This window comes from Metopolophium dirhodum, chromosome 1 (assembly GCF_019925205.1).
Source record: "Metopolophium dirhodum isolate CAU chromosome 1, ASM1992520v1, whole genome shotgun sequence".
Lineage (NCBI taxonomy): Eukaryota > Metazoa > Arthropoda > Insecta > Hemiptera > Aphididae > Metopolophium > Metopolophium dirhodum.
In genome coordinates, this window is record NC_083560.1 from 28,341,937 (window position 1) to 28,355,494 (window position 13,558).

The window sequence follows — 13,558 nt, forward strand, 5'->3', positions numbered from 1 at the left end:
ATAAAATTAATAAATAATTAGCACTGCAAAATTAGAATAAATATAAAATTTAATAAAAATTGTAGTTTTATGAATTTTTTTCTGGCATATTTTGACTTTTTTTAGCACATATTTATATATATATTTTACAATTTAAAATGCATATAAATATATGGTCTTTATTTATAATAATATAAGTGAATATACCGCACATTATACTAATATATCATAACTAATTATTATTGATTTAAAAATTTCAGCATTGAGTTTATATAATAATAATTAAAATACCTACATATAAAGGCGAATTTTGAAGTTTCGCCTCGGATGTAATATTTGTAATATATTTGCAGTAAAAAAGAAGATTCTCGTTTTATAATATAACAGTTTTAAAATACATAAATAAATCATTTTTTTTTGTTATTACCTCTAGCGACAGCGCCCCGTTGAGGACTCAAATTTCGGCACCCCGGGGCCATTGATCCCCCCCCCCCTAAATATGCCACTGGTCACTGTTACGGATGGTGTTAAATTTGAATTCAATAATATAATATCATTGTATAAGAAAAGCGATTCTGAGCGAAAACGGTCAGTCAGCCTATGATATTACTATACCAAGTATATTTGATGATATTATTGCGAATAAAGTAATTTATATAATATATAACCTTTTTACATGGAACCTTGTTATAAATTTTCAATCCTTATAGCTATAAAAGTTGAACATTTTTATACATTTTTAACTACAGTATAATTATTAAATTTTAAATTTGATAAATTTTGTAAAGATGCTCACCTTAAATGCTTATAAAAAAATTGTGTCTATGTATTTTTTATATTTCTAACTGCCATCTAAGCAAAATATCAGGAACTTTGTATTACATTTTCACGCTTTTTTACCCAACTAACAATATTTTATTGACAATTGTAGAAAAAAAAACCAAATAAATTGAAAACTGACAATGCCCGTAAATTGCCCAAGAAGAGTCAAAATATTTTCAAAATTTTATCGTGTAAAGAAAATGAATATTCAGTGAAGTTTTTATGTATTTACAGTTATTTGTTTTTGAGTTACAACAAAATAACAAAATCGCTAGGTAAAACTATGAACTTCAAACACTCATAAACATTTAATTTGATTTGCTTGATGACATTTTTTTTTTTGATAAAGGTAGAAAAACTTATGAGGAATCTTGTATTACATTTTGAAGTCTTAGATTTAAAAAGAACATTTTTTATGAATTTTCAACTCAAAATAATTTGCTAATTTTCGTGATTTTTCCGTATTTTGTCAATATTTGGGGCGGATCGGTTTTCACCTAAAATCGACCTTTTGGTTTTCACCCAAATTACATTTTTACCCAAACACAAAAAAGATTATTTGGTTTTCGCCCAAAGAAATATTAATCATAGTAAACGAAAAAAACATTTTGGTTACCACTGTCTACTAATATAAAAAAAAAAAACAACAAAATGCATTCCAGTTAAAAATGGAGGAAACTCCATAATATTCTAAATTAAATATACACCATAATCTCGCCGATAAGGAAAAGTTATACAATATCATAGGCGTGCGCAGACTTCAATTTCCGGTCGAGCCTGGTAGAATTAGTGCCCCAATACTTTGACAGTGCCCCTATTTTTTTTTTTTTACACATTACCTAACATACATTGTTATTGTAAAATGTAAATTTTGTGTAATATAAAAAGTGTAATATTTATAATATGTATAAATATAATTAAGTTAAATATGTACACAACATATTATTATATGTGCTAATTTCTAGTCATATATTTTTAATGTTAAAATTAAAACGATATAAATACAGTTATGTATAAAAACAAAATACATTACCAGTGTGCAGTGACTGAGTGACAACAGTAAAGAGTTAACAAACTGAATAGATTATTGAGAAATGAGAGGTCAGTTTGTTTACGGTCTTCTATTTGAAAGCGACTAATTATAAACGTATAGGTTTCTCCGTGGAGCAGTGCATCTACCGACGGTCCGCACTCGGCTTATCTTAATATTAAATAAACACGATGTTTATGTATACTATTTATAACCAACCTATTAATGTATTTAATCATAGTACATAATATTTTGTACACAATGTTTTTGTTATATGAATAAAGAGGTACACACAAATAATTGTTATTTTATTTCATTTTCACTACAAATAAAATTTTCAAACATATTATTATAATAAATAGATACAATCATTTTACTATGCCCCAAAAAAGATTCCGGTCGAGCCGGGGCTCAACCGGCTCGCCCCGTGCGCACGCCCATGTACAATATGAACAATAACAGACGTTATTTCGTGGTGATTAGCACACACTAAAATACAATATATACTTTATACAAATACGGCGATTCGTGCACGTAAAAATTACGATATAAAAAAAACTGATGGCGATTAGCGCCTAGACAATATAATGTAATTCAGCGTTAGCACTGCCGAGCGGACTGGACTCTTTCGGCGGCCGTGCAAAAATCATAACTAAACAGCCGACGCGGTGGCATGCGATAACGGGCTTTATAATCTGCATATTACATAACAATAATAAATTCACAATAAACATTTATACAAATTATAATAATAAAGACTGTGTGCGTGTATGTGTGTGCCGGTCGGTGGCGGAGCCTAAGTACTCATATTGTCGCGGCGGCGACAATAGTCTTTGTGTTCATCTGGAGTAAAGTCGAATGTCTTCTTTGTGTATAGGTCCATCATATGTGTTAAAACAGCACATGTGCTTCTGACCATAGCATATATATTGATGGTGCAAAGGCCAAATATCTTCACTTTTGTTGAAATTGTGGTTACAACAATATTATAAAATGCATATTATTTGCTTGTGTTTAACCGACATTACGATTTAATCACTATAATTTTTAACATTATTAATTTATTTTAACGTCGTAAGCCAATATGATAAATAGTTACAAATGCTGTAAGCCATATTATGAAAACGTAAGCCTCAACATTTTGATTTTGATTATGCTACATTGTTGTTACCCACATACAAATGTTATTGTAGTAAGCAAGTTACTACTTAACAATAAAACAAATCCCACAGGTACATAATTATACTATACTATAATTTAGATACTGTAATTCGGCATATATCGGATAATAGAAACGGAAATAAGGGTTCTTTCTGTTTAGTAAATAATATTACATTATTATTTCTTGTTAAGAAACGCACTAAACAATATAATTGCTCTGTATACCACAATGTACAAAAGTTAAAAATATGAAACAGTAGAATGATTATTTTTAGTACAACGCTGTACGTGACGATATTCAATATGAAAAATATTAAAAATGATTATCTCAAATCGAATACACAGAATTATACTGCAAGTCATAAAAGGCGTGGGCTGGAACGATGTTCACACAAACCACATCCGTGAGCCGAGATACAGTATCTATAGGCAAGGGGTACGGGGAACTTCATATAAAAGGGAGCCCGAATCGGCCTGTTTTCAGACGTGTACTACCACCCATTAGTGCAAGCACCTTCACGCCACTCTGTACAACATTATTTTGGACTTAGAAAATTATCGAACAATATAATAAAATTCACAATAAACAACATCTGTCTTTTATTTATTCAACAACCACGACTTCAACATCAAATAAAGTGTCTGCAACCTGCATCTATAAATCTATAAATCTTGGCAGCCACTTATCTACTATTAGCACTACGATAGGTTAGGTTAAAATATTCGAATAAAATTAAATAAAAAAAAAAAAATATAGGAAACAAGCTTGGGAAGAACTATATACGTATTTTATGATAGACAGCTGTAGACTGATCTAGGATTTTTATGGTAAATAGACGGCAAGGACCGATCTAAGATTTTTTGTGATAGGCAGCAGGGACTGACCTAAGTATTTTATGGTATTTTGTGATAGACAGCGGAGACTGATCTAATAAATTAAAGTAGACGGCGATAGGCTGATCTAGGAAATTGATGCACGCGCGTAGCATTTTTGAATTATATATGAGAATAGTTGATTAAAGTGAAATATTGAATTTTGAATTGAAATATAGAATATAATTGTTGAAAGAAGTTAATTGATATATATTGAAGAAAAGAGATTTTGAATTAAAAGGCAGTAGATGACCTTGTTAATGTAATTGACGTCAAATTTTGAAAAGTTTTGAAAAAAAAAAAAGAAGGAATTAATTATAGGGGCGCCCTAGGATAAGAAATAGTATAACGTTACTAAGAATAAGTTGATAGAATAATTATTAAAAATCAAAATAAATTGTTAGTATTTAGAAGATTAAATGGTAAAGCGCGTAAATTAGGAAATTAAATCATTTAGGAAAAAATTAGTAATAAGAAAAATAAGGGATAGGAAATCGAATATTATTGGAGGGATTTACGGAGTAATTAACCGGGAATTTTTTTGTTATAATATTCGAGCGTAGTACGAGCGCGTACGCATAAAAACATCGCGGAACAGTACGAGAGAAACGGGTGAGGGGATACCGTATCGAAATTTAACACGCCTAACATAGGCGGTCGAACGTTTTACGTGTTATTAGATACCCACATGGAAATTTAAAAATATAAATATTTTCACAATTTTATAAAATGATTTTGTCGAAAATATTATGATGAAAATATTTCCAAGCTGTTTTGAAAATATTTGTTTATCAAATATTTATAAAGAAATATATCCAAATTATTTTCAATACATTGCATACTAAATATTATAGTTCTAATTCTAAACAAATATTATGAAAATATTGGTCTGCCAAATATTTAAGCCAAAAAATGTTCAATACATTGCGTATAAAATATTACATTAACATTTTCTACAAACATTTTTAAAATGGTTACTGTCCAAATATTGAAGCTCAGATATAATCAAAAAATTTCTAAAATACTATCTATCAAATATTATGACGTTTTTATCTTAGCTTGTGTTTTCAAAATATTGGTCACCTATATATTTTAACTGAAATTTAACCAAAAAGTTTTCATAATATTTTCGTAAAATATGTATTAAAAAAAAATTTAACTATATATTATAATATATAGCTTGTATTTTATATAATATTCAACTATTATGGTTATATAATAATAATAATCCATATTATATAATATTTTAGACATGCTTAAAGTATATAAACAATATCCCCATAATTTTCCTTAAAATTATTAATACATTAAATTAATTCCAATATTAGGATTTATTATAATATAATAACAATATAAACTGGCAATTTTAAGACGGATAATATAAAGGCGATCACATTTTATAAATTTCTTATTTAGACTTACCAAAATTAATAAAGATAGTTTCCATATTGTAGGCACTACCTAATTCAAGATGATACTTATCATAACAAGCATTTTATTGTTTTTTTGCAACTAAATATAAATATATAGTACTCTAAAAATTTGATTATTAAAAAATAATTGAATCATATTTATTGTTATTACATAGCATTCGTCGGGTAAAATTAAGCTGGAAAACATATATCATAATTAAATAATTAAAATGTACAAGGTGTTAAAATATAAAAAGGCATTTTTCTCAAAAAGTCAAAAATTTTATGTGGCAAATATGATTTATTTTGTACCTGTAATAGGTATATATAATATATATAATATACTATAGTACTACCTATAATATTATAATATATTGTCGATTATATAGTTCAAAATTTAGCCAAGGTTTACTATTGAATATCTCTCAATAATCCATTTTTAGACGAATTTGTTGAATGATTTCTTGGTTATAATTGCGAGTATAATATCATGACACTAGGTACACATTTTATATTTCCACAATACACCAATAGCAGGCGTTTTTATAGTTGTTAGTTGTATACTGGTATAACAAAAAATCATAATTTTACTAAACTTTTACGTATTAAGCGTATCTAAACACCTTATTTTTAATCATTTTATCATTGGTATAGGTATTTACTATTTATATTTTTGATTTTAAGCGGCTGCAGGAGCAAGGAAGCTAGTTAGAATCTTTTTATCCAGTAAACAAACATTTTTACCAGAACGACTAGAATTCGGTGCTTCGATTTTAACATATTATAGATATAGTATATTATCTTTTAGCAAATCGGATCTTGATCAAATGGTACTTGAAAGAGATAATTTTTGTGAATAATTATTTAACACTACGTGAAAAACCACCGAAAAAATACGTAAAACGTGATTTTCTGAATAATTTCATCGCCATAGAAACGAATGAAATTTAGAAACTACCTACCTAATTCCCATACTAGGTGCAGTATTATATTATATTATTAATGGTTACTTATTAAACTGCAGTTATTAATATTTAATACATATAATTTTAATATTTATGATTCATACATTTTCTTTCGTCAGCTCAGAAAGTCAGAATCGTCCACCACCGCAATATGCTGACCTACTCTTTTTTATTTCTAATCCCGTAAATCTACCCCCCTCTAGTCACTACTATCTTTCAAAGAGGCGTGTAATTTTATAAGATGCCCCGCCGCCCCGGGGTGCATATAACTTATAAAGACGGCCCCGCGATACTGTATAGGTCTGATTCAATTTCATAGATTTAATTATTTACAATTAAATGGTGAATAATATAAAATAATAATTATGGTAAGAACTCGGCGTTTTCCATCACGTCTTGTTTGTCTGTAAAACAAACTTAAAAACTTGTACGATAATATTAAGGATTATGGCGTTTAAATTATTTTGACGTTTGGTCGCCAAATGAGGGCTATTCGGTGTTTTCTGTCACGAATAAAAAATGTGTCGGAAAGAGACACACCGCGCATCCAAATCTTGCCATGCAACACAAATTATACGGCGCGTCAACTATACCACGCTATACCGCTCCCATAGACCTATAAACTAATGGACAGCGCACTCCGTGGCTATATTATATAACCATATAACTGAGAGAGAAAAAACATAAAGTAATGAACTGCACCGCATAAAGCCCGCATAAGGAACTACATACATTTTACTAATTTGTTTCTTTTTACGCTCTCTCTATAATCTATATCGTACCCCTGACTTCTCTCTCTAAGCGCTGTCCATTAGTTTATAAGTCTATGACTGCTCCACACTCCACGCGACGCGCAACGCAACTTAGTACTATGGTTTCAAATAATTATTATAGTCAATTAGTCAAATAAAAAAGAAATCTGAAATAATATAATTGGATCCAACAGAAAACACCGATGTAGTCAGCTGTAAATACTAAATAGTAAATTGTAATTCCTATAGGTACCTATGTACGATGTACCTACCATATAACTAAATAGATAGCGTACAGCCCCCGCACCCCGCTGCTCCGGCCAATCAAAATAAATAAGAATATAAAAATAAAATAAGTACTTATTTGATGGGTAATTCCGATTTCCGTTATCCGTCTACAATATCTAATTGTTTATCAGTAAATCCAATGCGGGGCCCGACCACGACTCGCGTCGCTTCTCCCCGCCAAAACCATTATGCCCGTTGCCGCGTTATAGCTGAGCAGTGAGCGAACTAGCGAAGACGTCACGACGACGCGGCAAGTGGCATTTTGCGCGACTCGATTTTTGTCAGGACGGCATTACGGCAACCGTTACTGCAATCCGTTTTCGCAATTTTTTTTTTGATCTGGTTTTTGACTACATTCTACAAGTACTCCACGTCTACACTCTGTACGCGTAAGTACCTATCATTGTATTATACTTATATATTTTATTATAATTATCTAAAAGTATATTTTGCACGACTTGATATTTCGTCAGGACGGCAACCGTTACTGCAATCCGTTTTCGCAATCTGTGTTTTTGATCTGGTTTTTGACTACAAGTACTCCACGTCTACACTCTGTACGCGTAAGTACCTATAATTGTATTATACTTATATATTTTACTATAATTATCTACCTTCACATTACCTATTATCTATTGACAATATTATAGTACCTATTAAGAAAATGATATTATATTATTTATTATTGTTAAGTATAGGTTAGATATAGAGGTTAAGTACTTAGGTAGGTACCTACATATTATACCAATAATGTTCTTTGAACATCAGAGACTGACATCAATATTTATATTTCATAATCAATAATGATTATCTATTATAAAATATAGATTATTTTCTACATTATAATATGAAGATTACTGTTCATGCTTCATAGCTAGTCATAGCACTCATAGGTATATATACCATAGGTACCTATAACTAAAAACACATTTTATTTACCTATTAAATTAGATAATATCAAACGTATATTGATGATTATATTTTTCATCATACTCATCATAGTATGATAAAATTATAATTTATTATACCTATACCAAAATAGTTATTGGCGGGTCATAAGATATTTTCCGCTGTAAATCAAACATTTTAATTCAGTCTTTTTATGACTATTAATTTCATTTTTCCATTTCAATGGCTTGCTTGATGTACCCTAGCTACAGATCTGATAATAATTAAAAAATTGAATTTGAAATCATACCAACATAGTTATAGGTATAGGTGCATATCTTACATCTATCAACATTAGCAAAACTTTTATTATTTTTTTAATATAGCACTTGATACTTAGACCTATTTATAAAAGAATTTTATATTAGTTATACATAATATGTACCTACTATATTAAAGATAATTTCTTATTTAATATTTAAATGATGTGAATTTATGAATTTATTACCATAGCTGTAAAAAGTTTCTTTGCCTATTTTATTCTTTTATTATTACCTTTAATTAATATTCTAATTCCGGGTTGCACAAAACATTTAATGAATCAATAGTGAGCTAATGGTCCCTTAAACAAGATTTAGTGGCCCATTATTGGTCCATTACATTTTTAGTGAACCATTAAATTTAAAAAAATTTTATGCAACCCAGCATAAGTATATTATGTTTTAACAGAAGTCCATAAATAATATTAAGATTTTTGATGGATGAAAAAAAATTGTGTCACTACTTTGGTTCCTTAACATTTTATTGATAAAAAAGTAGGTACCTATATATAATATTATAATATGCCATGTGATGTGTAGCGCTGAAATTAAAATAAAATATATAGTGATGAAAGTAGAAAATTATTTCAATATAACGTTATAGGTATATATTATATAATATATATTATCTAGTTTGTTATTTTATAAATTGTATTAATTGTTCATTTTATATTATTTTTTTCATTTAAATTAAATCTGTACTTATAACTTATATTTTATTTATTCACATATTTGAATAGTTGCTAGGATAATACATAGACTTAAATAAATTAAATACATTTTAAATAAATTAAAAGTAGATTTCTTTTTTTTATTACAGGTATTATAAATTATAATAAGAATTTTAATTTTCACTATGGCTAGCTATAGTAATAAACGAAGTAAAATACAAATTGAATTACAAGGTTTAGAATCTACTGATTATGATACAGATGATACTAATTTAGTTTTCTCGCCACTGAAGGAATCTGACAAATTAATTGAAAATAAAAATATTAATTTTAACAGTTATAACAGTTATAAGTCTGATAAGTCTGAAAGTGATCAAAGTGATCCAAGTAGAAACGAATTAAATAAGAATCTTTCAGAATTCAATTTTATTGTATCTAGTGATAAAGAGGAAATTGTACCAAAAAAAAAAAAAAAAAAAAGTCTAGAAGAATTTAAAAAAAATAAACTTTGTCACTGGGCAGTAAATTATAATGTTCCTCAGACTGCAGTTGATGGGCTTCTTAATGTTTTGAAAAATGATTTTGATTTAGATTTCCTCCCCAAAAGTTGTAAAACATTGATGGGCTTAGGATCATCTAAAGTAATTAACATACGTCAAGTAGAGCCTGGTATGTACTACCATTTTGGTTTAGCTTTCGGTATTAAGCGATTTAAATCAATTGTTAATTTTTCTGACAGTCTTATAAAAATTTCATTAGGAATTGATGGCCTCCCAATATCCAAAAGTAGTGGTAGTTGTTTTTGGCCAATTTTAGCTTATATTCAGCCTTATAGTAAGCATGTATTTATCGTCGGGATTTATCATGGATATGAAAAGCCTAAAGATAGCAATATATTCCTTAAAGATTTAATTGAAGAAATTTTAGATTTAACTCAAAATGGAGTTATGATAAATAATGTGAAAAAAAAAATTTCTATTAATGTCATATGTTGTGATTCGCCGGCCAAATCCTTTATTATGAGAATTAAAATTCATTCTGGATATTTTTCATGCCCTAGATGTACTCACGAAGGATAGTATTTTTCAAGTGTTTGTTTTCCGTATAATAGTAATGGCAATACTGAAAGATATTATGCCGATTATATTTGTATGAAGGATGAAGAACACCATACACATCCTACAATATCATGTCTTGCACTAATACCGGATACAGATATTGTGAAACTATTTTCGATGGATTATATGCACTTAGTATGCCTTGGAATTACTAAAAAATTACTTGTTCTTTGGTTAGGATTAGGTAAAAACAAATCAAATGGTCGTTTGCCGAGTCGGCAGATTCAATAAATTACCGATGGGATTTTAAAAGTTAAAGGCAGTATAACGTGTGATTTTGCTCGAAAACCTAGGCCTGTAAAAGAAGTTTTAAGGTGGAAAGCCACAGAATTTCGTCAATTTATTCTTTACACTGGAATCATTGTACTGAAAGATATTTTACCCAACGATAGTTATAACAATTTTTTAGCTCTTTGTATATCAATGAGAATTCTATTATGTGAAAATAATCATCATTATTTAAATTTTACTCGTGAACTTCTAAAATATTTTGTAGAATCCTTTCAATACATATATGGTGTTAAATATGTATCACAAAATGTACATGGGTTATTGCATTTATGTGACGATTATGAAAGACATGGCTCCCTCAATGTGTGTAGTACATTTCCCTTTGAAAACTTTATGAAAGTACTAAAAAAAATGATCCGCAAACATGACAAACCATTACAACAGGTAGTTCGACGATACACTGAATATTGTAACAATAATGAAATTTTAGAAATTAACAATACTAAAAAATTACAATTTAAAACTAAAAAACCAGATTGTTATGTTCTTACTAAAGATGATGAAATTGTTCAAATAACAGATTTAAAAAAATCAATTGCTGAAAAATGTTCTATAATTGTTGGTAAAACATTTATTGAAAAAAAAGAGCTTTTTACTATGCCATTAAAATCATCTAAATTAGATATTTATATAGTTCAAAATTTGTCTGACATTGAAAAACAATGGAAAATGTCTGATATCAAAAGAAAAATGATTATGTTTGGTTTCAAAAATACAATGATAGCTATACCAATTCTTCATCATGATTAATTTATAAAATTAAAATTTAACTGTAAATATCTGTAATATAATAATACCTATAATTTTAAGAAAAGCATATAATTATATTATAATAATAAAATAATATATACCAATTGTAAATATAAGTTTGGACCAATATAATTTACTTATAACTAGCTGGAATATAAATAGTAGGTAATTCTAAAATTTATTTAGAAATTCATAATGTTAATAATATTTATTAGAATAATAGCTAAATGTCCATATTTTTTTCAGAACCATGTGGATCGTTGTTTATTTTAATGCAGATATGTCTGTTGAATGTGTCCCAAATATCTGGTACAATAATAAGGGATCATGTGCCTGGCCAAAAAAGAGAGCCAACATAAGTAGTTACATAGAAAATGTATTGATCCTGATGAACGCTCAGATGAATTTCGCTATTATGATGCAAGAATTTTAAGCAAAAATCCTTTTGGTAATTATATTGGTTATATAATGATAATTAAGAATCAATTAAAGTAGGTACCTCTAATGCTTAATTTTGTTTTTAAATATACTTTTAGATGATATTAATATAGCTCGAAAGAAAGCTTCTAAAGCACAACAAACATCTGATTTATCCAGTACTGAAAATGAAAGCTATAAAGAAAAGCCAAAATTTACAACCAGTTTGTTTCCTCCAAATAGATCTGAAAAGTCATCATCTGTATGTGTTATTACTGAAGAAAATAATAATGGACCAACTTTCCCTGATTTTGGTTCATTATTTAATGGTAACTATTGCTTTACATTATTTAAATACATGCTTGTAAAAGTACCTATATTAGTAAAATTATTATTTATTATACGTTTAGACTTAGATGGAGGATTGGAACTTAATGTTAATGGAAAAAATCATACACCTGAAAATTGGTTGAATACAATATCTGCAAGTAATAAAGATATAAACTTAAATGAATTTGATGAAAACCAAGTCTCACTTCATGATAATAATCCGTCATCGACTAAAAAAATAAAATTAACTTCTGATGTACACCAATATACAACACCAACATCAACACCAATTATGAAACCAGTAGCAGTGCACAGTAAAAGTGATAAAAAAGGTTAACATGACTAGTTGAATAATATGTAATAATATACCAACTTTGGCTATAATACTATAATAAATTGTGGTAATATCAGTGTTTGCTTATTGGGGAAAGGGCGCAAAGGGACAGAGTACCCCAACTAATTTTTCAAAAATGTTAGCGTACTTCTTCTATTATTTTTTAGGGGAACATACAGGACACTTCATCATTTTGTATTTTTATCAAAATAGGCGAGATACCTGCTATAGGTACCATCATAATATTTGTCTTATGGATTATTCATTAAACTAATTACACTAGAGTCTTGGTAACTCGAATGTCAAGGGAGATAAAAATTAATTTGACGTATATATTTTTCGAGTTACATATAACTTTATTTACATACTTTTAATTTCCTAAGGACAAAAAAAAATTTGTGTTATCGAGATTCGACTAATATTAACTAATTATTAATAAACTATTAATTTATTAACTTTTATTATCTGTTTGAGTTTGTTATTATTTATAACAATAATATAATAATATATTTATAGGCACCTTCAGTAATTACCTGTCTTATATTAACTAAAAATTTTTTTTTTTAATTTTTTATAAAGGTATATTATATAGTTTTTATATAATTTAAAGAGGGGTTTTAGGCAGTGTGGGGGCAGAGACCCAACTTCTCATTAATGTTTAACAAGTGATGGGGATACTGTTTTTTTAAAAGTAAACATTCTCTCTACTTTAATTTTTCCAAGTCAAGCACTAGGTAGTTTACCTAATATAATATAAAATCATACATTGTAAAATAACAGTTATATTTTAAAATTTTTTAGCTTTTTCTTATAAGATTGTAAACCGAAATATTATAACATTAAAACATGAAATGAAAAATATGCAAGATCGATTAGATATAGTCATCAATATGCAAGAAAAGATGTATGAACATTTATGTAATTCACAAGTTAAAAACAATGCTTCTTTAGATGAATTAAATGATTTTGATATAATGTGTATTGACAATGAAGCGGACCTGAATATTATGGAACAAAAGTTAAACGATGATGAATGGTTCAAGAAATCTATGGTAAAATAAATTATTTATATATATATTACATTTACTATGACGTAGTCATGCAACAAGATTAACAATGACATATTTATAGATTAAACAGTTAAGCCGTTTGATGGG